Below are 25872 nucleotides of genomic sequence, written 5' to 3' on the forward strand. Positions count from 1 at the left end.
ATCAATTGTTCTTTTTGCATTTGTCACCCCGAGTGGGACGGGTATGCCCAGCCGTGGGACCGTTGCCTACATGCCACTGGAGTCAAGATATCCTGGCTGATGAGGGATGAAAGCCCGATACCGGACCAAGGATGCTTGTCTCCAGTCCAGGGAGGACCTGGCCTGGCAGTTCGGGCTGGACTGTTCCCATTGGGCGCAGGGTCAAGACTGATTTGCATATGGTTGGCTCCAAACTGGAATGGCATGGTGAGCACAAAAATGATGGATTTAGGCCCAGATCTCTGTACTGGGGTGAATGTATGACATTGTTCTGCATTCTGTCCATCAATTGTTCTTTTTGCATTTGTCACCCCGAGTGGGACGGGAATCCCCAGCCGTGGGGCCGTTGCCTCCATGCCACTGGAGTCAAGCTATCCTGGCTGATGAGGGATGAAAGCCTAAAACCGGGCCAAGGATGCTTGTCTCCAGTCCAGGCAGGACCTGGCCTGGCAGTTTGGACTGGACCATTCCCATTGGGTGCAGGATCAAGACTGATTTGCATATGGCTGGGTCCAAACTGGAATGGCATGGTGAGCAAAAAAACTAAGGATTTAGGCCCAGATCTCTGTACTGAGATGAATGTATGACATTGTTCTGCATTCTGTCCATCAATTGTTCTTTTTGCATTTGTCACTCCGAGTTGAACGGGAATGCCCAGACGTGGGTCCTGTGCTCTCCATGCCACAGGAGTCAAACTAGCCTGGCAGATGAGACTGAAAGCCCGAAACCGGTCCTAGGATGCTTGTTTCCAGTCCAGGGAGGACCTGGTCTGGCAGTTTGGGCTGGACCGTTCCCATTGGGTGCAGGGTCAAGACTGATTTGCATATGGCTGGGTCCAAACTGGAATGGCATGGTGAGCAAAAAAACAATGGATTTAGGCCCAGATCTCTGTACTGGGGTGAATGTATGACATTGTTCTGCATTCTGTCCATCAATTGTTCTTTTTGCATTTGTCACCCGGAGTGGGACGGGTATGCCCAGACACGGGTCCCGTGCTCTTCATGCCACTGGAGTTAAGTTATCCTGGCTGATGAGGGCTGAAAGTCCGAAACCGGTCCTAGGATGCTTGTTTTCAGTCCATGGAGGACCTGGCCTGGCAGTTCGGGCTGGAGTTTTCCCATTGGGCGCAGGGTCAAGACTGATTTGCATATGGCTTGGTCCAAACTGGAATTTCATGGTGAGCAAAAAAACGATGGATTTAGGCCCAGATCTCTGTACTGGGGTGAATGTATGACATTGTTCTGCATTCTGTCCATCATCTGTTCATTTAGCATTTGTCACCCCGAGTAGGACGGGTATGCCCATAAGTGGGTCCCGTGCTCTCTATGCCACTGGAGTTAAGCTATCCTGGCTGATGAGGGCTGAGAGCCCGAAACCGGTCCTAGGATGCTTGTGTCCAGTCCAGGGAGGACCTGGCCTGGCAGTTCGGGCTAGACTGTTCCCATTGGGCGCACCGTCAAGACTGATTTGCATATGGCTGGGTCCAAACTGGAATGGCATGGTGAGCAAAAAAACTATGGATTTAGGCCCAGATCTCTGTACTGGGGTGAATATATGACATTGTTCTGCACTCTGTCCATCAATTGTTCTTTTTGCATTTGTCACCCCGAGTGGGGTATGCCCAGACGTGGGTCCTGTGCTCTCCATGCCACTGGAGTCAAGCTATCCTGGCTGATGAGGGCTGAAAGCCTGAAACCGGTCCTAGGATGCTTGTTTCCAGTCCAGGGAGGACCTGGCCTGGCAGTTCGGACTGGATTGTTCTCATTGGGTGCAGGGTCAAGACTGATTTGCATATGGCTGGATCCAAACTGGAATGGCATGGTGAGCAAAAAAACGATGTATTTAGGCTCAGATCTCTGTACTGGGGTGAATATATGACATTGTTCTGCATTCTGTCCATCAATTGTTCTTTTTGCATTTGTCTCAGACAGTGAGCAGAAACAGAAGGGACTTGTGACTTCCCGTCTTCTCAAAATCTCAAGATCTGTATTAGCCATATTCTAGAAACGTTAAAACTCAAAGGTTTGCGTATAAGAGGAATGCTTGGATGAACTATTCTGGCAGTTTTTCTTCCTTTATATTGCAATTTACAGTAATCAGGGGTATGTGCAGTTCCACCCTGAAAGATTCCAAAGCGAGTTTATTTTTATGAAGTAGGTACATATTTTACAGCAAGTTAGTTATTTAACTTGATAAGACTTTGGCTAAAGCCACAATTGGAAATTTACATCTGCAGACTGACAAATGGAGAGCACAAACAGCAGTAACTACGGGGCTTGTTTATAAGAACCCTGCATCACTTTTGCACCATGTAATGTGATACATGCATGACGCAGGGCTTTAATTTCAGTTTATGAAGCCACGCAAAGCCAACCTGCATGACTTTGAGTGGCCTCATAATTCACGAGTAAGGCGACGCAGCACAAATCACTGCATTGCCTTACTCTATGCTCAGTTTTTTTGCGGTGGATTTTCCCACAAATCGCCCATTGAATTTGATGCTGCCTAGATTTACAAAGTGATATTAACCTGGGGGAGCGTCAAATCTGTGTGCGTCTGATGGAGCGGGTAAAATGTTTTCCTTTTATGTACCCAATCCATTTATGTATGTTTGTATTAAAACGATTAATAATTAATCTTAATAATTAACAGTGTGTTGTATGGAAAACTAATCAACCTTATTAACCAAGAGAATACACGTGGGATTGCTTTGCATGGCTAAAATAACATGTAAACTAAGTTCGTATGAATATTAATAGGATACACGTTGCTTATGTGATGTTATCGTGAATTATGCTTAAATAAACGAGTACTAATGGCTTTGAACATTGCATATGGCAAGATAAATGCACACACATATGGGTATTGGCAAGGGAAGTAACACTGTTTAACCATTTCAATGTATTAATGACGTTTTTGTGTTTCTTTGCTTAAGTTGACCATTTGGGCCTGCTATAAAATGGCCGCCGACTGAATCAGACATTTACGAAGTAATATCAATGAAGGGAAAGGAGAAATGCGCCTGTGCAAACTTCAGCAGTGAAGAACCAGAACCTTTTGGACCTGGCGGCGCAGGGTACGCCCTCCGTCTTCTGGGTTCACCTGCTTCGTTACACAGAGACACGGGACACTCTGTCGGCGTTAGAAGATTGGATTTATTTAGCTGCAGCTAGTACAGTTATCCTAGAAGAACACAAAGTAGGTTCTCAGGAGACTGCCACTTCAATCTGTGGCGCATCAGATTAAATACTATACAATACAGAATTATTAATGAAACACACGCCCCAAGCAAAGAAGAAAAGAGCCAATAGGGTAAGTGGAAAACAAAGCGGAACCAGTAAGAAAGGTTCGAAAACAAAAAGATCAGATGTCTCGAAGAGTCCGCTCCTCCAACTATGTTTGCTATCCCACCCCCGAACTGATTCATTAACAGAATACAACTGACTTGCAGGTGGTGAGATACGTTTGTGTGTATTGGAGGACGTGCATGACACAAGAGAATGCTGGCAGGAGACAGTGAAGGCCAGTCAATAAGATATGATCAGGAAAGAATGGTGTGAGCCTACAGATAGTTGAAACAGGGATTAGGAGAGCCAGACACGGATTAGTGTACTCGGCTAGTCCAAACACCAGTCTCGCAAACAAGGCCGAGGACGTATTTTGACACCAAGCTACGGGAAAGGCAGAATAGACTTCGTTCGCCGTGCTGCCTGAGTGATGGCAACACAAAATGGCATCGGGTTACAAAATGGCGGGTCGATTCGATCGTGATCGAAAATCGAAGTTCCTCAGACCCTCCTTTTGCCAGAACTCAGGCAAGATAGACTCACGTTAATCTGAGTCCACATCGATGGCCATGAGATCATCAAGCTGTTGTTGTAGCATCATCCTTATGTTTTCTGCTACTTGAGGTTTGGGTCTCGAAATGCACATAGTGGCACAAAGATCACAGATAGGGGGACCACAGTGCATACAAAGACAACAAAAAAATATGATTGTCAATTACTCCACGGAATGTCAATACTTTCCAACCCCATTTGGACAGTAGTCGCCAAAACCATTCCGTTAAGGACCAATCTCCTTCGTCCTGATGAATAGACTCGGAGATTATATGCAATTTGGATATCGCTTGGTATACTGTCGGAGCATCGTTAGGAATGAAAATACAACAGCTTGACCCGATCAATTTACATACTCCACCACGATCGGCAAGAATAAAGTCTAAGGCAACTCGATTTTGAAAGGTCATAAGACAATCCGCCTGTAGTTCGGCCGTGATATTACTCAAGGCTCCTACAGTGATGTCTATTGTAGTCTCTACAACACGGACCAGTTGCCTTATATTTCTGCTGTTGGCCATTGGACCCCAGAAAGGAAGAAATCCTTTAAGGAAATCTCCTCCTTCTTGTCCCGTGGTGTCTTTGGAGTCAATAATTCCTCGGCTGAGACGGGTTCGGTGATAATTGGCAGAAGCAGTGTAAGTAGGAGGAAGAAGGAAAGCTATGTAACAGGTACCAGATAAACCCGTTGGCAACCAGGTATAAGCTCTATCATAGCAAATGAAATAGGTGCCTCGGGACGGTACTAGAGGAGGCGAGTTCAGAGAGGAATAAATGTATGTATAGGAGCAATTACTCTTTGGTACAGAGTCAGAAGAAGGATCGTTTATTTTTAAACAGAAATTACCTTGGTGCGGTATAGTCCAGATTGGTAAGGATTTCTCCTTTCCCATTTTATTATTGAGACTCGACATGTATTGGGTGACGTTCCAACTGGTGTAGGCTTTTCTCTCATGGATAGAAATCTTGCTATTCTCCATGATTTTAGCCATAACTACCATACCTTTGATCAAGGAACTATGGCTAAAATCCGGATAATTAATTTGTGAAGCGACAGACCGTCTGAATTTACTTTGATACGCATTTGAGAAAATAACAAAGAATGCCCAAGCGGAACCCTCACAGGAGAAAGGGAGAACTAAATATGGTATTCCTTTCTCAGTAGTATGCGGCATAAGACCACATACCCAACAATCAGTTGTGTTAACCACTAATTGATGCTGGTGTAACAGCTGGACAAAAGAATTGTTGTAATATTCGGTTCTTCTGACAAGTTCATGTGAAGGAAAAGTATGAAAGAGGTGTGGAGAGATAGTAGAAGAAGGCAAAGAGGAGGAAGGGGAGGTGTTTCTTGGCTACAAAACATAAACAACCCAACCAATAATCGCCAGAGCAATACATAATGATATCAAAATACATAGGGTTATACTGTAACGACTGTACATTATTTTACAAGATGCTTTCTTCATTTCATTTCTTCTCTCTTTATTACTTGGTGTAGTTTCCATTTTCACTAGTGGATGCTCACGGCAATCTTCCTCAATCACTGAAGTCACGATGCTCAACCGTCCTATGACACAGAAAATCCTGCAGACCTATGGTCACTACTCAGGTCGTGACCTAGACTCCTACCGTGACCCTGCAACCTAAACAGAACACTACACAAGGGAGAAGGAAAAAAGAAAAAAAAATCTTCAAATGTTCTTTTGTCGGGGCCTAAGATTGTAGCGATCCTTCCCAGGAACACTCTGATCTTGAAACAATGTTTTTGGTTCAGTCGTGTTCAAGCGACGGTGCAAGGGAATCGCTTTCTGTAAAATGTTGTCGTCCTCTTTCTCAGACAATGTCCTATTCAGGTATGCATCGCTAAAGGGTATGAATCGTGGAACTGTTTCGCCTTCACAGTCACCAATCCCTCTACAAACCCACTGATCGAAAGGCAGGGGCAAAGGAACTTTCTTGCAGTGCACACCGTGAATCCAATTTTTCTTTCCTTCAACTTTAATTGCTGTCCTTGTTGCTAACAGAACCATTCGGGGCTTCCGCCATCTGGGCTCCAGATTCTTCTTCCTCTGAAAATTGCGGATGCAGACCCAGTCACCTGGACGGATGGAGTGACCTGGATCTGTGGAAGCCTCCGGCAAAGCACTCCGAACCTGTCGATGAAGGACATGCAATTTAGTTGTAAGGTCATGCAAATAGTCAATTAACATTGGGTAGGGCAAATCTGAGAACTTTTTAGGACGAGGTATTCCCCATACGTTGGACGGACGGTCAAACACCACTTCGTAGGGGCTAAGTCCCAGACGAGAGTGTATTGCGGTTCTGGTGGATAGCAAAGCTAACGGCAAAGCATCAGGCCAATTAAGTCCCGTACTTGCTTGAATTTTCGCTAACTTCAATTTCAAGGTCCCATTGTAGCATTCCACTAAACCTGCTGATTGGGGATGATTTGCCGCATGTAACTTTTGCTTGATTCCAAGACCTGCACAAACTTTCTGCATGACTTGGCCAACAAATTCGCTCCCATTGTCACTCCAGACAATGCGCGGCAATCCAAATCTCGGAAAGAACTCTTTTAGAAGGATTTTGGCTGTGGACAAAGTTGTATTGTCTTTCAAAGGGTATGCTTCTATCCATCTCGAAAAGGCACATACTACCACCAGAACATATTTGAGGTTGTTGCATCGATCCATGTCAATGTAATCGATTTGCAACACTTCAAATGGGTATGTCGGAGGAGCAAAGTGACCTGCTGGAGTGGGGGTTCCCTTTCCTGGATTATACATCAGACAAACAATACAATGCTTTACAAGGTTGTCTGCACATTTAGGGATGTTTTCATTCTGTCAAACTGGAGCTAAAAGTTTACAAATGCCTTTTGCACTAAGGTGAGCTGGACCATGAGCCATAGTAACCACTGGAAGTACATAAGCATCTGGTAACAACCATCGTTGATGTTGGGACAATTCTACCCAACAACCCATCTTATCTAACATTCCCGTACTTTCTTTCCACATGCTCAGCTCTCTTTCTGTAGCCTCTTTCTGAATCGTTTTCACGCTTTCCACTGTATTCTCACACATTCCTCTCTCTCTGACCCAATTTGCATGACCTGCCATATACATTCGATTCATTGAATCTTTTGCTGTTTTCTTTGCTGTTTCATCAGCAAATGCATTTCCTCGTCCAACATCATCCGTAATCTTCTTGTGCGCACTACACTTCACGATCGCAATTTGGACAGGTAAAGTAAGTGACTCAAGGAGATCAGTCACTAACTGACCATGCTGTATCTTAGTGCCATGTGAAGTTAGGTAACCCCTCTCTTTCCAAAGACACCCAAAATTGAACGCGACACCAAAGGCATACTGACTGTCAGTGTACACGTTCACTCTTTTCCCTTTTGATAGCACTGACGAGAGCTTGTGTACTATCAACTCTGCCGCTTGCGCTGAGTTGTGTCTAACACGCGCAGTTTCCACAATCGTATGTAAGGTAGTTACAGCATAGGCTGAAACCGTATCCCCATTAGGCATTTTGAAGCAAGAACCATCTATCCATAGAGCCCATACGGATTCTCTAGTGGTGTGTCTCTTAGGTCAATTCTTCCTTTTGTCTCTTCCTCAGTACGGAAGAAACAGTCATGTTGATCCTCAACACTCTCCTCATTTGGAAAGGGCAACAAAGTAGCTGGATTTAGGGTATTACATCGTTTGATGTGTACGTGACTAGCCAAAAGCGTCAGCTCGTAACCAGTTAGACGTGCACTCGTAAGATGCTGTGTTTTCGTTCTGTTTAGCAAAGTATCCACTGCATGTGGCACCATGACAATAAGAGTGTTGCCTAACACTATCCCAGCGGACTGTCGGATAGAAATCGCTGCGGCTGCTGTGGCTTTGAGACAACTAGGCAATGCTTTTGCTACGGGATCTAACGTAGCCGAAAAATAGGCACATGGCCGCTGTCTATCTCCGAATTGCTGTGTCAAGACTGATAATGCACAACCCTCTTTCTCGTGAACATACAGCGTAAAAGGCTTAGTGTAATCTGGGGTACCCAGTACAGGAGCAGAACACAGAGCAGTGCGTAAATCAGTGAAACTCTTTTGGCACTCATCAGTCCAAGGAAGGGGCCGAGGCGTATCTTTTAAAGTGAGTGCCAACAAAGGTTTGGCAATCAAAGAGAAGTTAGGGATCCACTGTCTACAATAAGAAGTGATTCCCAGAAAAGCACGTACTTCCCTTTGTGTGGATGGCACAGACATTTGCGCAATCGCCTGAATTTGTTCTGGTGTAAATCGTCGTCCCTCCTTTGATAGGAGATGACCCAAGTAGGTAACCTCTTGACAAACATATTGTAGTTTGGAAGGTGAAACCTTGTGATTCAGCTTAAATAAGTGACGCAATAGTGCAACAGTGACACTCTTACAGATATCTTCTGAATCGGCAGCGACTAACAAGTCGTCCATGTATTGGATAAGAGCAGCACCAGACGGTAAGTGAAAAGTATCAAGATGACATTTCAAAGCTTGGCTGTAAATGGAGGGACTTTCAGAGTACCCTTGGGGTGCGCGCTTAAATCGGAAGCTTCGGCCTCCAAGAGAAAAAACAAAAATGTCCCTTCTCTCTTCTGCAATTGGAATACTAAAGAAGGCATTCTTTAGATCAATAACAGAAAACCAAGTCGCTGTAGAAGGTATCATGGTCAACAAGGCAGTGATATCTGGAACAACAGGAAATTGTGGAATCACAATTTTGTTTACTTCTCGCAGATCAATCACAAATCGGTACACAGGAGGCTGAGAAGGATCAGTACGTTTAAGAATAGGGAGAATAGGACTATTGCATGTGTTACCTCTCGTTTCTTTGACCACATCCTTCTGAATAAGATCATGAATGATTTCCAAAAGCGCTTTTTCACCCTCTGCAGAAATTCGGTATTGTGGGATACGTGGTAATTCAACATTGGGCTTGAGAGAAACAACATAAGGCGGTATCTCAAGACAACCCACATCATTCGGACCCGTGGCCCAAAGTGCTGTCGGAAGAGAAAGCAACTCAGGAGGAAACTGATCACTAGACAGATACATTGGGGAGATCAACTTCTGACCCAGGGTAAGATGTACGCCTGAAGGAGAAAAATATATTGTTGCATGCATTCTTTTCAATAGGTCTAGACCCAACAGATTCTCACCACAACCATTCGTTAACAAAAGTGAAGCTTCCAAATCATAAGGACCAACTGAGATAGGCAAAGGACAAGAAACCGGATTGCGAACAGGGGTGCCAGAAAATCCTACAGAAACATTCGTTAAGCCAGACAAAGGTGCGCCAGGGAGTTTAGAATGAATGATAGAACTTCTCATTGCTCCAGTATCTAGAAGGAATGGCTCTGATACACCCATTGTAGTGACGTTGACATAAGGGCCATTTTGATCTACTGGGATTCGCACAACTCCTCTACTTTGTCCATGGCTCTCCTAGTTGGCATGAAGACTCTCATTTTCGCCTTCAACATAATGGTCCTCATTATAATACTGAGTGGACCTCACAGTCTGTTGATCAAAATAGTTCATGGAATTAGGAGAAGGAAGGGCACGCTGTTCTTGAGTTAACATGCCTCGACCTCTACCTCTGTTTGCTGACTGGAGGCCAGTACAACCTCATGGAGCAGATGATGCTCCATTGCGCTGCAATAAAACCGGACAACTGCTCTTAAAATGACCTTCCTCTTTACAATAGGCACATTGATTAGGACCTAACAAAGGTCGCGGAATGTACGGCTCAGGTTTCTGGTACAATCTCTGAAACTGTGGCGGCTGTTGAGTCTGAGGCTGAACATAACGTGGAGGATAAGCTTGTCCTTGCTTTTCTTTTTCTTCTTTGTCTCTATTCTCGTAATATTGTGCAGTAGTCAATATTTGGGCAGAAGAAGAAACAGCCCAAGAACTTTCTGAATCCTTTAATTTGTGTGACAGCTCGGGAAGCAACTTGAATACAAATTTGTCCACGAATAGTCGCTGTCCACCTTCGGTAGCCATGTCCTGACCACTATGATCGATGAATGTCTCTTCGAAACGAGTAAAGAAATCAGAGACACTTTCATCTTTCTTTTGTTTACATGCTGCTAGCTTATCCCAATTCACTCTCAATGCAGGCATCATAGTTTTCATTAACGTAATGATTCTACCAGGAAGCTCCGAGATCAAAGCGTCAGGTTTTGCACCACCCATTTGGTCTCTATCTGTATCAGCTATGACATCCCAAGTAGCACCCAGTTCCTGTGCGTGATCCTCTCTACGAATTTTAGCCCATATTGTCTGTGGAACTACATTACCCATAAGCATATCAATATCTGCCAGATTCATAATACAAGCATCGATTGTCTGCGATAATTCTTTGTAATAACCTGCAGGGTTCTTACGAGGATCTGGTAGAGTCTGCTTAAGGGCCAAAACTTCGGATCTTTTCCCTGGTACATGTACCCATATATGCTGGAAATGAGCTGGAATAGCTGGATGAGCACCTGCGGCTGCAACTTCCTCTTTCCAAACTGGAGGAACTTCTCTCATAGGGTAATTTTTCGATGTCAGTTTAACCGACGGATCAGAATCAAGAAAAATCTGAGAGAACAATAAGGTTCTAAAAGAGATGAGTGTCCTTACAGCTTCCTCAACTTTGGAACCTACAATAAATCCTGTTTCAAAATTGGCTTGGACATCTAATAAATCTTGTGAGATCGGACTCGAACTCTCATCTTCCCATTCTTTAATGAGAATGTCGCACATTACATTAAAAACATATCTCTGTGTAGGCGCATTCCATTGCAAAAAGGTAGGCATAATATCAGACACACTATATTGTGGACCCTTCTTGATCCATCTACGTGCCAGAGAATCTCGCTTCTCTCGTTCCTCGAAATCTGGAAACTGACTACGTGATTGTCTTCGAGCAAAAGCCGGAGACGCATTAAGATCTCCAAAGAAAGGAGATAAAATACTAGTAACGGAATCTGTGAGACGCTTACACATAGATGGTGAATTAGACATCAGAACTGGAGACAGAATATTAGGAGAACTAACAGGACTAGAAATTACAGGAGGAGCAGAAGACAAAGGAGAGCTAGGATCAGGAGATGAAGGTTGAGAAATTGAGACTAATGGTGAAACCGGCAAAGGCGGTAATGCTGGAGGAGGCAAATGTTGAAGAGCCGGAACCGGCGGAGGTACTACCAGCATTTGAGCAGGCTGTAACGGCTGAGGCACATTAGCATTTTGCGCATAAGGCAGAGGCAACCTTAATAAATGAGACATTAGGGGATCTTCTTCTATATCTTTCTTATTATCAGAAGGAGAAACAGGCAACACCGGATAGCATTTATCTATCGCCATGCGATGTTGTCTTTCTGAGATTTCAGTCGCATTGTCAATTTCATCATTTTTGAACTGTTGGGCAGCCTGTATAATCGTCATACCCTGTGCTTTCCTAACTCGTTTTGCTTGTTTAATGTCTTTCTGTTTGGCTTCCTTACGCCAAAGGCGGAGAGAGTCAAACATTGCCGGCCGGGCTTTCCTTTTGAACAAAACTGTTTCTAAATTATCTAGCACATCGGGATCAAAACTACCATTTTCTGGCCATTTAAGAACACCATCTTTCTTCGTGTATCGAGTCCATGTCTCGTTAAAGTCAAAGGGGCCGATATCATGTTTCGAGTAGAGCTCATATGTGGGAGTTCCAACCGAAGGAATCGGACAAGAGTCCTCAAGTCGGGAGTCCCTATTACAACCAAGACAACAAATTCTTCCAAACTTAGTCAGACCAGGCATTTCACAATGTCTCTGGACCGTTCACAAACTTCAAGGGAGTAAACTCAGTTTACGCAGCACAAATGCACTTACCCTCGGCTTTAGTCTCTGCAAAAACTAAATCTAAGTAACCTAAGGACATCAAACAAAGAACCAAAGTTGTGGGCGCGACCAACAAAAATACTTAACTTAACTAAGGACGTCTTCTTCCACCAACAGAGGCCCGTCTATCGTCTCGCTTTACCATCACCAAAGGAATGGGCCAAAGCAGGGCAGCAGTCAGGGCAGCGGTCGCCAGTAGCCGTCAGGAAGGAGTAACCGCGCTGCAAAAGACCTTCGGACCACTTTCGACATACAGGGGTCGCTTAGTGTGGCTCGCGAACCCTCCGGAATTTTCTTGCGAGGTTCCTCACGACCTTCGAGCAGAACCGGTACCACTGAAGCCGCCCCACAATAGGCGCCAATTGAAGAACCAGAACCTTTTGGACCTGGCGGCGCAGGGTACGCCCTCCGTCTTCTGGGTTCACCTGCTTCATTACACAGAGACACAGGACACTCTGTTGGCGTTAGAAGATTGGATTTATTTAGCTGCAGCTAGTACAGTTATCCTAGAAGTACACAAAGAAGGTTCCCGGGAGACTGCCACTTCACTCTGTGGCGCATCAGATTAAATACTATACAATACAGAATTATTAATGAAACACACGCCCCAAGCAAAGAAGAAAAGAGCCAATAGGGTAAGTGGAAAACAAAGCGGAACCAGTAAGAAAGGTTCGAAAACAAAAAGATCAGATGTCTCGAAGAGTCCGCTCCTCCAACTATGTTTGTTATCCCACCCCCGAACTGATTCATTAACAGATTACAACTGACTTGCAGGTGCTGAGATACGTTTGTGTGTATTGGAGGACGTGCATGACACAAGAGAATGCTGGCAGGAGACAGTGAAGGCCAGTCGATAAGATATGATCAGGAAAGAATGGTGTGAGCCTACAGATAGTTGAAACAGGGATTAGGAGAGCCAGACACGGATTAGTGTACTCGGCTAGTCCAAACACCAGTCTCGCAAACAAGGCCGAGGACGTATTTTGACACCAAGCAACGGGAAAGGCAGAATAGACTTCGTTTGCCGTGCTGCCTGAGTGATGGCAACACAAAATGGCGGCGGGTTACAAAATGGCGGGTCGATTCGATCGTGATCGAAAATCGAAGTTCCTCAGCAGCTGCGACCTGCCGGTGAACTGTATCGCTGTGCCCATCAAGGCTGCTCTGGGCGAAAGGCAAACCCTTCAACAGAAATTGTTGCAACCTGAACTATGGATTGCTAATGTTCCCATACATTCGTTTTGGAACTTTTAATATGTGGGAATGACATCAAATGTTTCCTGATGCATTAGGATGTATTTCGATTGTCCAATGAGAATCTCTGAAAATATTACTTGCAACATTTGGAATGTAATTTTTAGTATAAATAATAGTAGATTAGAGAGGTATGAGCGCGACTTCTTGAACGTCATTGCCAGTATCCTGATGTTATGCTGACGGAGAGGACGGTGACTCTGCATGATAGAACAGAACTTTGACGATTTGACTGAGGACCAGATTCTGATTTAGAAAACGACAATTAGCCAGAATAGGTAACTATGACAAAAGATGAAATTTATTAACCAGGATTTAACTTGCATTTGATTTAGATAAAGAGATATTAATTGAATTCATGTGTCGGGTTGTTCTTTCAGAAAAATCCTAATTTTAAGACTTTCGGTATTCACAGAAGGCATTTAGGAGTCCTAAAGTTAGGAGTCCTAACTATACTACTACTAAACTGAGAAAAATCCTAATTTTAAGACTTTCGGTATTCACAGAAGGCATTTAGGAGTCCTAAAGTTAGGACTCCTAACTTCTGTGAATACCGAAATGAGTAAGTGCTTTCTGTGAATACCAAAATGAGTAAGTGCCTTCTGTGAACACCAAAATGGTAGTAAGTTTAGGATTTTGTCTTAAGTTAGTTCTGTGAATCGGGCCCTATATGTTGAAGTCGTATTGAGTTTTATGTTGTCTGCATGACATCTGGGATGTAGGAAGTCGGGAATTGGTAACAGTTCCGTAGCAGAGCAGAGGTAAGCGCTGCTCTCGGGAAAGACGGGTTTGTGGTTACCCGTAGGTACACGGGAAAAACGTGTGACAACTGAATTTGCACAGCGCATTGTCTAGGTTCGATTCGGTAGCAACGCCGTGTGTTACCATTAGTGATATTCTCTGTGTGAGAGAAGTGTGAATGATAGCGAAGGGTACCTGTGAAATTTTGGTCTTTAAGTACCAGGAAACCAATTGGCATACCGATAACGCTTATCACTGAAAAGGTAGCAGGTGTTCTCTAAGCTTGTTAGAAGGACAAAGTAGAGATAAGCGCTGCTTTGTTAACGTATGTCATAATTCTGTAGTAGGACAGACTGTTCGCTGTTCTCGGAAAAGACAGGATTCTGTGTGAATGTACTACAATTTCTTGTGTGAAAGTGTGTGAATGAAATAGCATTCGGGTTAATTGTGAAACTCTGGTTTTATTTCTCAGGAGCATTGCGTTTCCAACTATGTGTCTTAATTCTGGAGAAACAGTTAATTGATGCTTGATAGAAGGGTGAAGTAGAGGGATGTGCAATTTTATCAACGGAAGTAACGATTCTGTGGTAGGGCAGAGGTAAGCGCTGCTCTCGGGAAAAACAGGATTCTCGTGAGAAAGGTCTATTGCTATTCTGTGGTTAGCGAAGCAGACAATGGAGATGTTTATATGTTGTAACTAACGGTGTTGTAAAATTTAAACAAAGTCTACTGAATAGTCTTGTAAAGGAGGGGTAGACTGGAGACAGGAGTCAGGAACAGGAGCTGCCGCAGCTACTGCTGACATCAGAAAGAGCGCGCTGGGATTGGACAGCTAGTCAGAATTGTAAAACGCTCTGGATTGGTACGTTAGTGTAAAGCCGCGCTAGGATTGGAGAAGTACAGGGTGACGTAGACGCTCCAGGATTGGTGCGTTAGTGTGCGTCGCGCTGGGATTTGAGGATTGTGACAGTGACGTAGAAGCGCCAGAATTGGGGCGTTAGTGAGAGTCGTGTTACTATTGGACTAAAGATCGTACAGTTGAAGAAAAGGCTAAGGGTTCACGGGAGAAAGGAAAATGTATTATCATTCAGCTGAGAAGAAGAAAAAATCCTTGTTTAGTAAAATAAAAGGATGGTTTGTGAAAGACAAAGAGATTGTGACTAGGGAAGGACAGTTACTTCCTCCGACGAAAACACCCGCATCCTTCATGGTTGCGAAATTTGGATACCATACTTGCATTTGGATAGACAATTGGGCAAAGTACACAAAGGAAGACAGAGTTTTAGCGTTGCCAGAAAATGGTTCGTTTAATTTGACAATTTTAAGGAATTTGCGGAAAAGAATGATGAGCTTAGATCCATCGCCTAGACCGACACAGTTTGAGGCTTTGACTGAGTGGAAAGACGAGATGCATGAGCGAGAAAAACAGAGAAATGGCAGTAGATATAGATACATATTTGGACGGCCAAATGATCGTGAAACTCATTGTGATCGAATAAGAAGGTGGCGAGACGCAAGTATGACTGAAGGACTTTTTCCCGTAAGAGCTGCAGGAGAAAATGAAGGAAGGAAATGTATAGAGAAAAGACATAATGTAGAACCTAGAAGGTATGGAGCAAATGAATCAGAGGATGATGTCCTAGATGATATGTTTTACAAAAACCCACCTCCGTACAGACAGGAATCAGAGATGTTAATTTCAGGTACAGTAAAAGAAACCCTGCGAATCATCAAAACAGAGGTTATGACTCCAGAGGTGAAAAGAAGGAATTCTCTTAGGGAAAGAGAGAGGGAAAATAAGGCTGAGAGTGAAAATTCCAGGGAATTGGCAAAAACCACGTTAGAATTAACAGAGAAAATAAGAGAATTGACCAAAAATCTAGAAGCAGTTACAGTCCCCGTAACCATAGGTCCGGTTATGCCCATTTTTGAAAAGCAGAAAGAAAGCGAGCATGGTCTTACAGTTCCTTATGTAAGCAATAGACAAGTGGAACAACCCCTAATGAGAGCAAGGGAGAATTCATGGAGACGCACAATGAGTGAAGGTGAACTAAATGTGTCAAATAACCCGTTTTATAGTCCTGATTCTGTAGAAAGAAACAGGATAGTAGGAGGACCAATATTAGAACCACAGAGAATGACAGAACCAGGGAATGTAGAAAAATCAGTAGGTATAACTAAAGATGAATTGAGCGAATGGCTGAAGGGCTTGCAAGGAAAAGAGAAAGAATCCCAAACAATTGATGTGGCGAAATTACGCATGGTATTAGAAGAATTAATAGTAGGGACAATCCCCACAGAAAAGCTGAAAAATTACCAGGATGAGGAGCTGTTGTTTTTATGCAAGAGTGTCACTTGGAGAGCAAAGAATTTACATGACAGGTTAGAAGAAATAGCAAGTGAAATGGGAATTGACATGGATAAGGTGAAAGCTTTACAAAAGCCTTACCGAGTGGATTTCACGGAAAAAGATATTGAAAATCTGAACACTGCAGGACGAATAGGGCAGATTAAGGACATAATCACATTGTTAAGGAAATGGGGAGATGTGGACAAATGGAAAAGTAGGTGGTATAAAAAGCGAGATGATACCTCAGACAGAACTCTCCCAGCATTTCCTGTGAGAGAGAAAGAGAAGGTAGTGACAGAGTTTCCCATGAGAGAGATTCCAGGAGGGGGATATGTGCATGTCCCATGGACAAGACAGGACATTTTGTCATTTACAAATGACTTCCCTCAATTGCGGGAAAAGCCCGTCAAGTGGTACAGACAGGTGGACAGATTTGTTAAGCTGTCTACGGTACTGTGGATTGATCTAAATAGCTTATTTGATATAATAGTGCCAGCAGACTTATGGGCAGAATGCAAAATAGTCCTAGATTGGCCAGCTAAAGAATACCCGAGAGATCCCAAAACAGGAGCACCAGACCCCGAGGTAATGAAGAAATATGAACAACTTATAGTATTTTTGAAAAACAAAGTGCCTCCCAAAGAAACAGATTGGGTAAAAATAGATCGAACACATCAGGAAGTGAAAGAATCAGTTCATGCTTACTATGAAAGACTAATACTAGCCTTCAAGCAGTTTAGTGGAGATGAGAATCTTGGTGAAAAGGATCTGAGTCAGTTTGTGTACAGATTTGTGTATGGTTTACGTCCTGAAGTTAGTGAAATGATAAAGCAGGACACAGTTGATTGGCAAAGCAAGAAAATTGATGAAATCCTGAGACAAGCCAAATACTTTAGTGATGAGATTGAGGCAAAGCAGCGAAAACTAAAAGAAAAGGCAATGTGGGCACAAGTGAAAGTTGCAGAAAGACAGGAAGCTCAGTTAGTCGGACAAGCCAATAACCCAGGAATCAAACAGAGATTTGGCCCAGGAAAGGGGAAAGGTAATATAGAAGAAGCTAAAAAGAAGTTTCCATGCCACAATTGCGGAAGGTTAGGGCATTGAAAATCCGAGTGTAACTATCCACCAAGTACTAATAATGAAAATCCATCATTGAATCCACAGGTGCAGTGTGAGGTGAGTGGCCAACCGTAGCAACAGCAGAAGGCTGTTAATCCACAGAATCAGGTGCCAAAACCGCCATTACCGCAAAGCAGAAATACCCAGAAATATAGCAAAGAAGTGGGATTCTACAATGAAGAACAGGTAAACAAACCGCAACGCGCAAGCGCTGTTTCACAATATTGGCTGCGAAATGACGAGAGTGATTCAGAGGAGAATTATTGACGGTGCCGAAGGGAGGAAGAAGAGTGTGTGCTTGGCGCAACTCTAGAAAAAGATCGGACAGGACCATTTGTGGATGGGAAAGTTAATGATGAAAACATTACTTTTCTAGTAGACACTGGAGCTACGCGATCAACTGTCAGGTCAGCAGATGTAAAGAATCTTCCTCTTTCGGATGAAACAATCCAAGTAGTTGGTGTGTCAAACACCCAGATTAGGACATACCTTACAGAACCAGTAAAGGTTAAAATAGGGAAATCCACAGACATGCACCGATTTGTGGTGTGCGACACCAGTCCTGTGAATTTGCTAGGAAGGGATCTTCTGTGCAAGATGAATTGCACTATATTCTGTACCCCAGATGGAATAGCATTTGAGACACCAGACGAGGATGTACTGTATAAAATGACAATAGCTATTCAAGAGAATGGAATTACAGGAACTTATGCAGTATTCAACCCTGATGAATTACCCAAAGAATTGAAACAGTCTGTGAAAGCAGGAGTCTGGGATTTTACTGGAGAAGATGTAGGCCTTATGAGAAATATAGATCCAGTACAAATTACATTAAAAGAAGGAGTAGTTTATCCAAACATTCCACAATACAGACTGACACCTGAAATAATTGAAGGAGTGACACCTTTAATTGAGAAAATGATTCAACAAGGTGTTTTGAGGGAAATAATGAGCAGTCCATGTAACTCACCTATAATGGGACTGAAAAAGCCTAATGGGAAGTTCAGAATTGTGCAGGATTTGAGAAAGATTAACAAAATTGTTGTGTCATGTTGTCCTATTGTTCCAAATCCATCAGTGATTTTGTATCAGATTCCCCATGATGCAGAATGGTACACAGTAATTGATTTGTGTCATGCTTTCTTTTCCATTCCGTTGCATCATGACAGCCAGCCGATTTTTGCATTTCGGTTTGGAGAGCGTATTTTGGCCTGGTGCCGAACCCCACATGGGTACACAGAGAGCCCCTCAATTTTCAATCAGTTGCTGAAGAAATCTCTGGAAAGTCTAACAATGCCTGAAAATTCAGTTTTGGTCCAGTATATCTATGACCTACTGGTGGCATCGAAAACACGTGAAGCTTGTGAGACAGACACGATAGCTTTGCTGAATCATTTGGCAGATGGAGGACTAAAAGTATCTCCGACAAAATTGCAATTCTGTAAAATGAAGTACAATACCTAGGACATAACATTGAAAAAGGGCTGAGAAAAGTAACAATAGACAGAATCAGAATTATCAGAGGAATGAGAGCCCCAATGACACAAAGAGAAGTGAGAATGTTCCTAGGGATGGTTGGCTACTATCGTCAGTGGATAAGTAATTTTTCCCTGATTGCCAAACCATTGGTAAGGTTGACAAAAAGTGAGGTTAAAGACCCCCTTGAATAGAACAAAGAAGAATTGGCAGCATTTAGACAATTAAAGGACAGCCTTTGTGAAGCCCCAGCTCTGGGTATGCCAGACTATGAGAAAGAGTTTGAGTTGTACTGCAGTGAGAGAAACGGATGTGCACTTCCAGTGTTAATACAGAAACATGGAAGATTGAGGAGACCAGTTGCATATTTCTCGTCAATGCTAGATCCAGTGGCTGTAGGTTTGCCAGGATGTCTGAAAGCAGTAGCTGCTACATGCCGAAGCCTAGAGCAAAGTGAAGGAATTGTGATGGGATATCCAGTAAGAGTGTTTGTACCTCATGATGTGGCGATCCTTTTAACAAGGAGCCGAACACAGTTCATGTCACATAGTCGGCTGACTAAGTATGAGAAGGTCATTCTAGGTGCAACCAATGTGAGTCTGGAAAGATGTGTGAATGTGAATCCAGCCACACTATTGCCAGATGCAGAGAGAGTGGAGGTAAGAGATGATGTTGATCATGATTGCTTGGATGTGCTTGATTTTTGCACGAAACCCAGACCAGACATAAAAGATATACCATTGCCAGAAAGTGATTATGTGTTGTACGTGGATGGATCTTGTTTGAGAACGGATGAAGGATTGTTGAGTGCAGCATATGCTATATGCACAGTTGCAGCAGTCATAGAAGGATCACACTTGAAAGGAGTTAAATCCGCTCAAGTAGCAGAACTTGTGGCATTGACAAGGGCATGCAAAATTGGGAAGAATGTGAGAGTGACTGTGATAACTGACAGCCAGTATGGCTTTGGAGTTGTCCATGACTTTGGCCAACTTTGGCTGCAGAGAGGTTTCCTGACCTCAAGTGGAACTCCTATAAAGAATGCAGAAGTGGTTGGAAAATTGCTTGAAGCAATACAGTTGCCCAAAGAACTGGCGGTTGTAAAATGTGCTGCTCATAGTCAAGGTAGTGATTACATCACTACCGGGAACCGATATGCAAATGACATGGCTCAGTATTGTGCCCGAAATCAGTATTCAATCAATAGGGCCAAGGAAAAGGAAATGTTTTCTTGCTCCATAATGTTTACTAACGTTGTTGGAACATGGGAAGAAGTGAGGCAGTTGCAGGATGAAGCAGGAGATGAAGAAATGAAACAGTGGGTAAAAGCAGGTTGTGCACCAAGGGAGAAAGATCATGTGTGGGTCTATCGGATGGAAGACCAGTAATGCCTGATAGCATGATGTCAACCATGGCACGGATGTATCATGGCCAAGGACATCTAGGAAGAGATGCCATGATAAGGGCCTTTAAGCAGACCTGGTACAATGCAAAATTCAGGTTGATAGCAGAGAGTCTCTGTCAAAGATGCCTGATATGTCAGCAGTACAATCCTGGAAGGAAAACAGTGGTGAGCCTAGGCACAATAGGCCGAGAGGGAGGACCTTTCACCAGAATGCAAATAGATTTCATTGAAATGCCCCCTTATAACAGGTTAAGGTATGTTCTGGTGATAGTTTGTCTGTTCTCCTGGTGGGTGGAGGCATTCCCAACAAGAAGAAATGATGGAATAACAGTGGCCAAGCTATTGTTAAAAGAATTCATCCCAAGGTTCGGGTTCCCAGTGACCATTGAATCAGACAGAGGAGGACACTTTTACAATGAAATCATGAGATTGATTTGTGAAGCATTGGGTGTACAACAAAAACTACATTGTGCCTATCGACCAGAGGCTTCTGGTGTGGTGGAACAAATTAATGGTACGATCAAAAACAGAATAGGGAAAATGTGTTTAGCCACAGGAATGAAATGGCCTGATGTCTTGCCTCTAGTCTTGATGACAATCAGATCTACTCCAGACAGAACTACAGGTTTGAGTCCCCACGAAATTATCATGGGGCGGGCCATGAGACACGTATTTGTTCCAGTCAACAAATTGATGACAATAACTGATGACATGATTTTGGATTACTGTAAAGGCCTGGCTGACGCAGTCCATTCTGTGTTTCACCAGGTTGGAGCGGATGCCACTACCCTTGAAAGAAAACCAGCCCATGACCTGAGTCCAGGAGACTGGGTGAGAATAAAAGTCCATAGAAGAAGGAATTGCTTGTTTCCAAGGTGGGGAAGGCCAAGGCAAGTTATCCTGACCACAACAACTGCTGTGAAGTGTGCTGGACTGAAAAATTGGATACATGCAAGTCACACTTTGAGAGTTCCAAATCCAGCAGACAGCATTGGAAAAGAATATTTTGATGATTCGGAATCAAGTGCTGATTCAGACAACGAGAATTCAAAGACAAAAGAAAATCCCGAAAGGGGGGAGAAGGAGCCAAAACTAGCTCCAACTCCAAGAGAAGAAATCCTGAGGAAAAGATTGCAGATTTCAGATACAAGTTCAGATTCTGGAGACGAGCAAAACACCAGTGGTGAGCACAAAAAGAAGAAGAGAAAAGGAAAGAACATTTCAACAGAAGTGACATTCACACCAGATGAAAGAGTAAGAGAAGTTCCACCTGAGAAAATTCTTGAAGGGGAAGAAGGGACAGAAATAGAGAGAGAGGGACAGATTTCTGCAGAAAACTCCCAAGGAGATGTAGGGACATCCAACACTGAGTTAGGTGAAGGGACAAGCAGCAAGCAGAAACATTGCATGTCGGAGACCCGAGGAGGGACAGAAGTAGGGCAAACATAAGAGGTGGAAAAAGAAACTGGTGGAAAAGAAAAACCAAATGAGACAGAATCTGAAGACAGTGAACCAGAAGGTCGAGTTCTGAGAAAGAGAACTTGGATCGAGGAAAGAAACAGTAAAGAAGGTAAACCAAGGAGAAATGCTAAAGGAGACCTTTGGCCAAACAAAATAAAGAGACTGAGATATCGATTGACACGAGTTAAACCCTCAAAAGCTGAACAAGTAAACGAAGTGACAAGTCAGCAAAAAGAAAAGGAGGGAGAGACAGAAGTGTCTGAAGAAAACAAACGATCAAGAAAACCAAGCCAGAAGTATAAGTCACCTGAATGGACGTATGTGGCACTGCCTGAACAAGGAGAAGAGGTAGATAGTCAAGGAAATCCAGAGGAGAATTTACTGAAAGTGGTGGAAGAAGAAGAAACAGCGGAAATCCTGAGAGTTATCCTATCCGATATTGGAGAAGAAGCGGAAATTCAGGAATTTCTGTATGTGGATGATGAGAAGGAAGTGAAGAACGACGAGATGCCAAACTGAGTAATTTCAAGAAGGTCTTTGTAGAAAATATAAAGGATTGAATAAGAAATTGAAGGACTGGGATAACCTGATAAGTGCTTAGCTCTTTCAGGTGAAAGTACAAGGAGTGGAGTAGAAGAGGCTAAGTCAAAAGACACGGTCAATTTAACAAGATGGCTAACATAGATGATAACAAGAGTAGATGTACCTTTATGAGAAGATGGTGTAAAATGTGTTGTTGGTGTACAGGATTATTAATGCTTCTTTGGAGCGTACTCGCTCTATTGATCTCTTTCAAGGTAACCTTAGATACACTAGAAGGGCATACAGAGAATATGACTAATGTAGTGAAGAGTTCACAAAAGGTAGCACCATTTAAAACAAGCACTGAACATATACACAAGGATAGGTCTATAACTGATTTTTCTAGCAATGTGTTTTCAAAATTATTGTATGAATATGTAAAAACAATGGATGTAAGGGATTGCTACGTATGTATGCAGTTGCCTGCCTCTGTTTCAGAAGGAGTGACTTATTATCACCTCCCAGCAACTTATGGAATAACATGTAGTGTTTTAACCAGTATATTTTATCAAGTAGGGAAATTAGAATATAATCTGTCAAATATAGATAACATTCTTTGACAATTGCCCATGAATAATGAATTAAATCCTGCTAAAACTGCTAATGTATTAGGTGAGATTTTTATAGAAACTAAAGAACTAACCTTAGAATATATTTTTAGAAACAATTTAACTTGCAGTTTGAAGAGAGAAGAGAAAAAGTTTCTAGACATGGTTGAAGAAAGGAGATTGAGAATGCATAAAAAGGCAGAAGGACATGAAGTAGGGGAAAATGTTTGGGACATAGATGGGAAAAAGGTGCTGAAAGGTGAAGCTAGACCAACAATAGCTATAGATACACCACAGAAAGGCAAATTATGTATTATGAGGGAAATATCCCAATATGATTATTATTATATAGGGACTAGTGAGTGCCATGATACATATTTTATTGCATCCGGATGGGGATTTAGAGGCGGAGAGGATCCAGTCTTTCCTGGATTGTACTTCATTTGTGGGAACAAGGCTTATTACAGGTTGCCCGACCATTGGTATGGCACATGTTATGTTGGCCTGGTCTTTCCAAAGACCTTTCACATGGATAGAGTAGAAAATAATGGACAAAATAACCTATTAATGCGTAGTAGAAGAGAAACTTGGTTAGAAATTGTAGGGGACATTTTTGGAGCCTTGATACCAGCAGTGGGAATATCTTTAGAAGACTTTCAACAATAGTGGATCGCTTGTCAACAAGCACCGCTGGAGGATTTCTTTTGGTAAACACTGAAATGGTTGCTATGCGTGCTATGATAATGCAAAATCGACTTGTCTTGATATCTTATTGGCAAACGAGCGTGGAGTCTGTGGAATGCTGAAAGTTCAACATTGTTGTACTTACATTCCTGATGAAAGCAAAGATCTAAAGGTTTATATCAAAAATATTACAGAATTGCATGATGAAATAGTACCACTGGAGGTTGAAAGTATCTGGACTAAAATTAGTAATAAGATGGCTGCTATTAAGTCTTTCTTAGCAAAATTAGGTGATACTATATTAGGGAAAATATTATTTCCATTAACGTGTGTAATTTTCATATTATTAATACTTAGATTAGGATGTATGTGTTGCAGACATAAAAGAAATAAAAAGAAAATTAGACGAGAAATTATCAAAAAGAAGGAAAAGAAACAAGAAAGAGATTTTGAAGAAATAGAATTGGAAGAATGGAAGGAGAGTATGTATGACAAAACAAAAAGAGAAGACGAAGGGGAAACAGAATTATAATTGTGCAAGAAAACATTTGAATTTCCGTAAAAGGGGAAAATAAATTTAATTTTGTGGGTTTTGTTTATGGTGATAAAATCACCAAAGGGGGATTGATGGAGCGGGTAAAATGTTTTCCTTTTATGTACCCAATCCATTTATGTATGTTTGTATTAAAACGATTAATAATTAATCATGATAATTAACAGTGTGTTGTATGGAAAACTAATCAACCTTAGTAACCGAGAGAATACACGTGGGATTGCTTTGCATGGCTAAAATAACATGTAAACTAAGTTTGTATGCATATTAATAGGATACACGTTGCTTATGTGATGTTATCGTGAATTATGCTTAAATAAACGAGTACTAATGGCTTTGAACATTGCATATGGCTAGATAAATGCACACACATATGGGTATTAGCAAGGGAAATAACACTGTTTAACCATTTCAATGTATTAATGACGTTTTTGTGTTTCTTTGCTTAAGTTGACCATTTGGGCCTGCTATAAAATGGCCGCCAACTGAATCAGACATTTACGAAGTAATATCAATGAAGGGAAAGGAGAAATACGCCTGCGCAAACTTCAGCAGCTGCGACCTGCCGGTGAACTGTCATCGCTGTGCCCATCTAGGCTGCTCTGGGCGAAAGGCCAACCCTTCCACAGAAATTGTTGCAACCTGAACTATGGATTGCTAATGTTCCCATACATTCGTTTTGGAACTTTTAATATGTGGGAACGACATCGAATGTTTCCTGATGCATTAGGATGTATTTCGATTGTCCAATGAGAATCTCTGAAAATATTACTTGCAACATTTGGAATGTAATTTTTAGTATAAATAATAGTAGACTAGAGAGGTATGAGCGCGACTTCTTGAACGTCATTGCCAGTATCCTGATGTTATGCTGACGGAGAGGACGGTGACTCTGCATGATAGAACAGAACTTTGACGATTTGACTGAGGACCAGATTCTGACTTAGAAAACGACAATTAGCCAGAATAGGTAAATATGACAAAAGATGAAATTTATTAACCAGGATTTAACTTGCATTTGATTTAGATAAAGAAATATTAATTGAATTCATGTGTCGGGTTGTTCTTTCATTAAAATGTATTATTGGTTAATTTCAGAGAATTAAGGAGTCATTAAGCTAATCCCAACTAAATGATTCATTGACCCATATTTCCTTGATGGAAAGAGAGAGCGAGGGTTTGATGGAATAGGGAAAAGTGATAAATTTCCCATCAAGGGAAGCAGTGTGGTTCGGAATCTATGTTTTCCCCTTCTGAGTAGGTGCGGATAGGTTGATTAGAATGAATGTTGGTGTTATGGGCCCCACCAGCGTGTGATGTGTGTGTGTGTGTGTGTGACTGTGAAATCACTCTGTCCGTGGTAATAGGGGGAAATTGAGGTACCCGAACTACACCACCTCCTGCGGTGAGGTGTAATGAGGAGAAATATGTTTGTTTCTCTTAATTTTTTCCTCTTTCCATTTGTGCTGCATTTGCATTGTGCAGCACACATAGAGGAAAACGTGTCTTTGGATTGTTTCTGTGTACGAAGGTGTCTCTTCCTGAGCAAAAACAATCCTCCATGCAGCGGACACACCCTCGCACCATGCTGCAAGGGTACAAACCTTGGCGCTAGGCACCAGCGCAAGGAGAAAGGACAGGAATGCACCATATTGCTTAAATGCAGTGCATTCCTAATCTTTCACTTTGGCGTAGGGCAGCACAGCAAGGTGCTAAAAACCCATAAATGCACTGCCACATTTCCATCCATAATCTTTTTATAGGTTTGGGCAGAAGCAGGCTGTGCGGCACCATCATCTGGTCAGCAGACACAAGAAACATGGTATAGCAGTCAAAAACTTTGGGGCAGATTTACAAGACCCTTGCACCACTTTTGCGTCATTTTTAACAAGGGAAAAAGGACGCAGAATTT

The sequence above is a fragment of the Triturus cristatus genome, chromosome 6 (assembly GCF_964204655.1).
Source record: "Triturus cristatus chromosome 6, aTriCri1.1, whole genome shotgun sequence".
NCBI classification, from domain to species: Eukaryota; Metazoa; Chordata; class Amphibia; order Caudata; family Salamandridae; genus Triturus; species Triturus cristatus.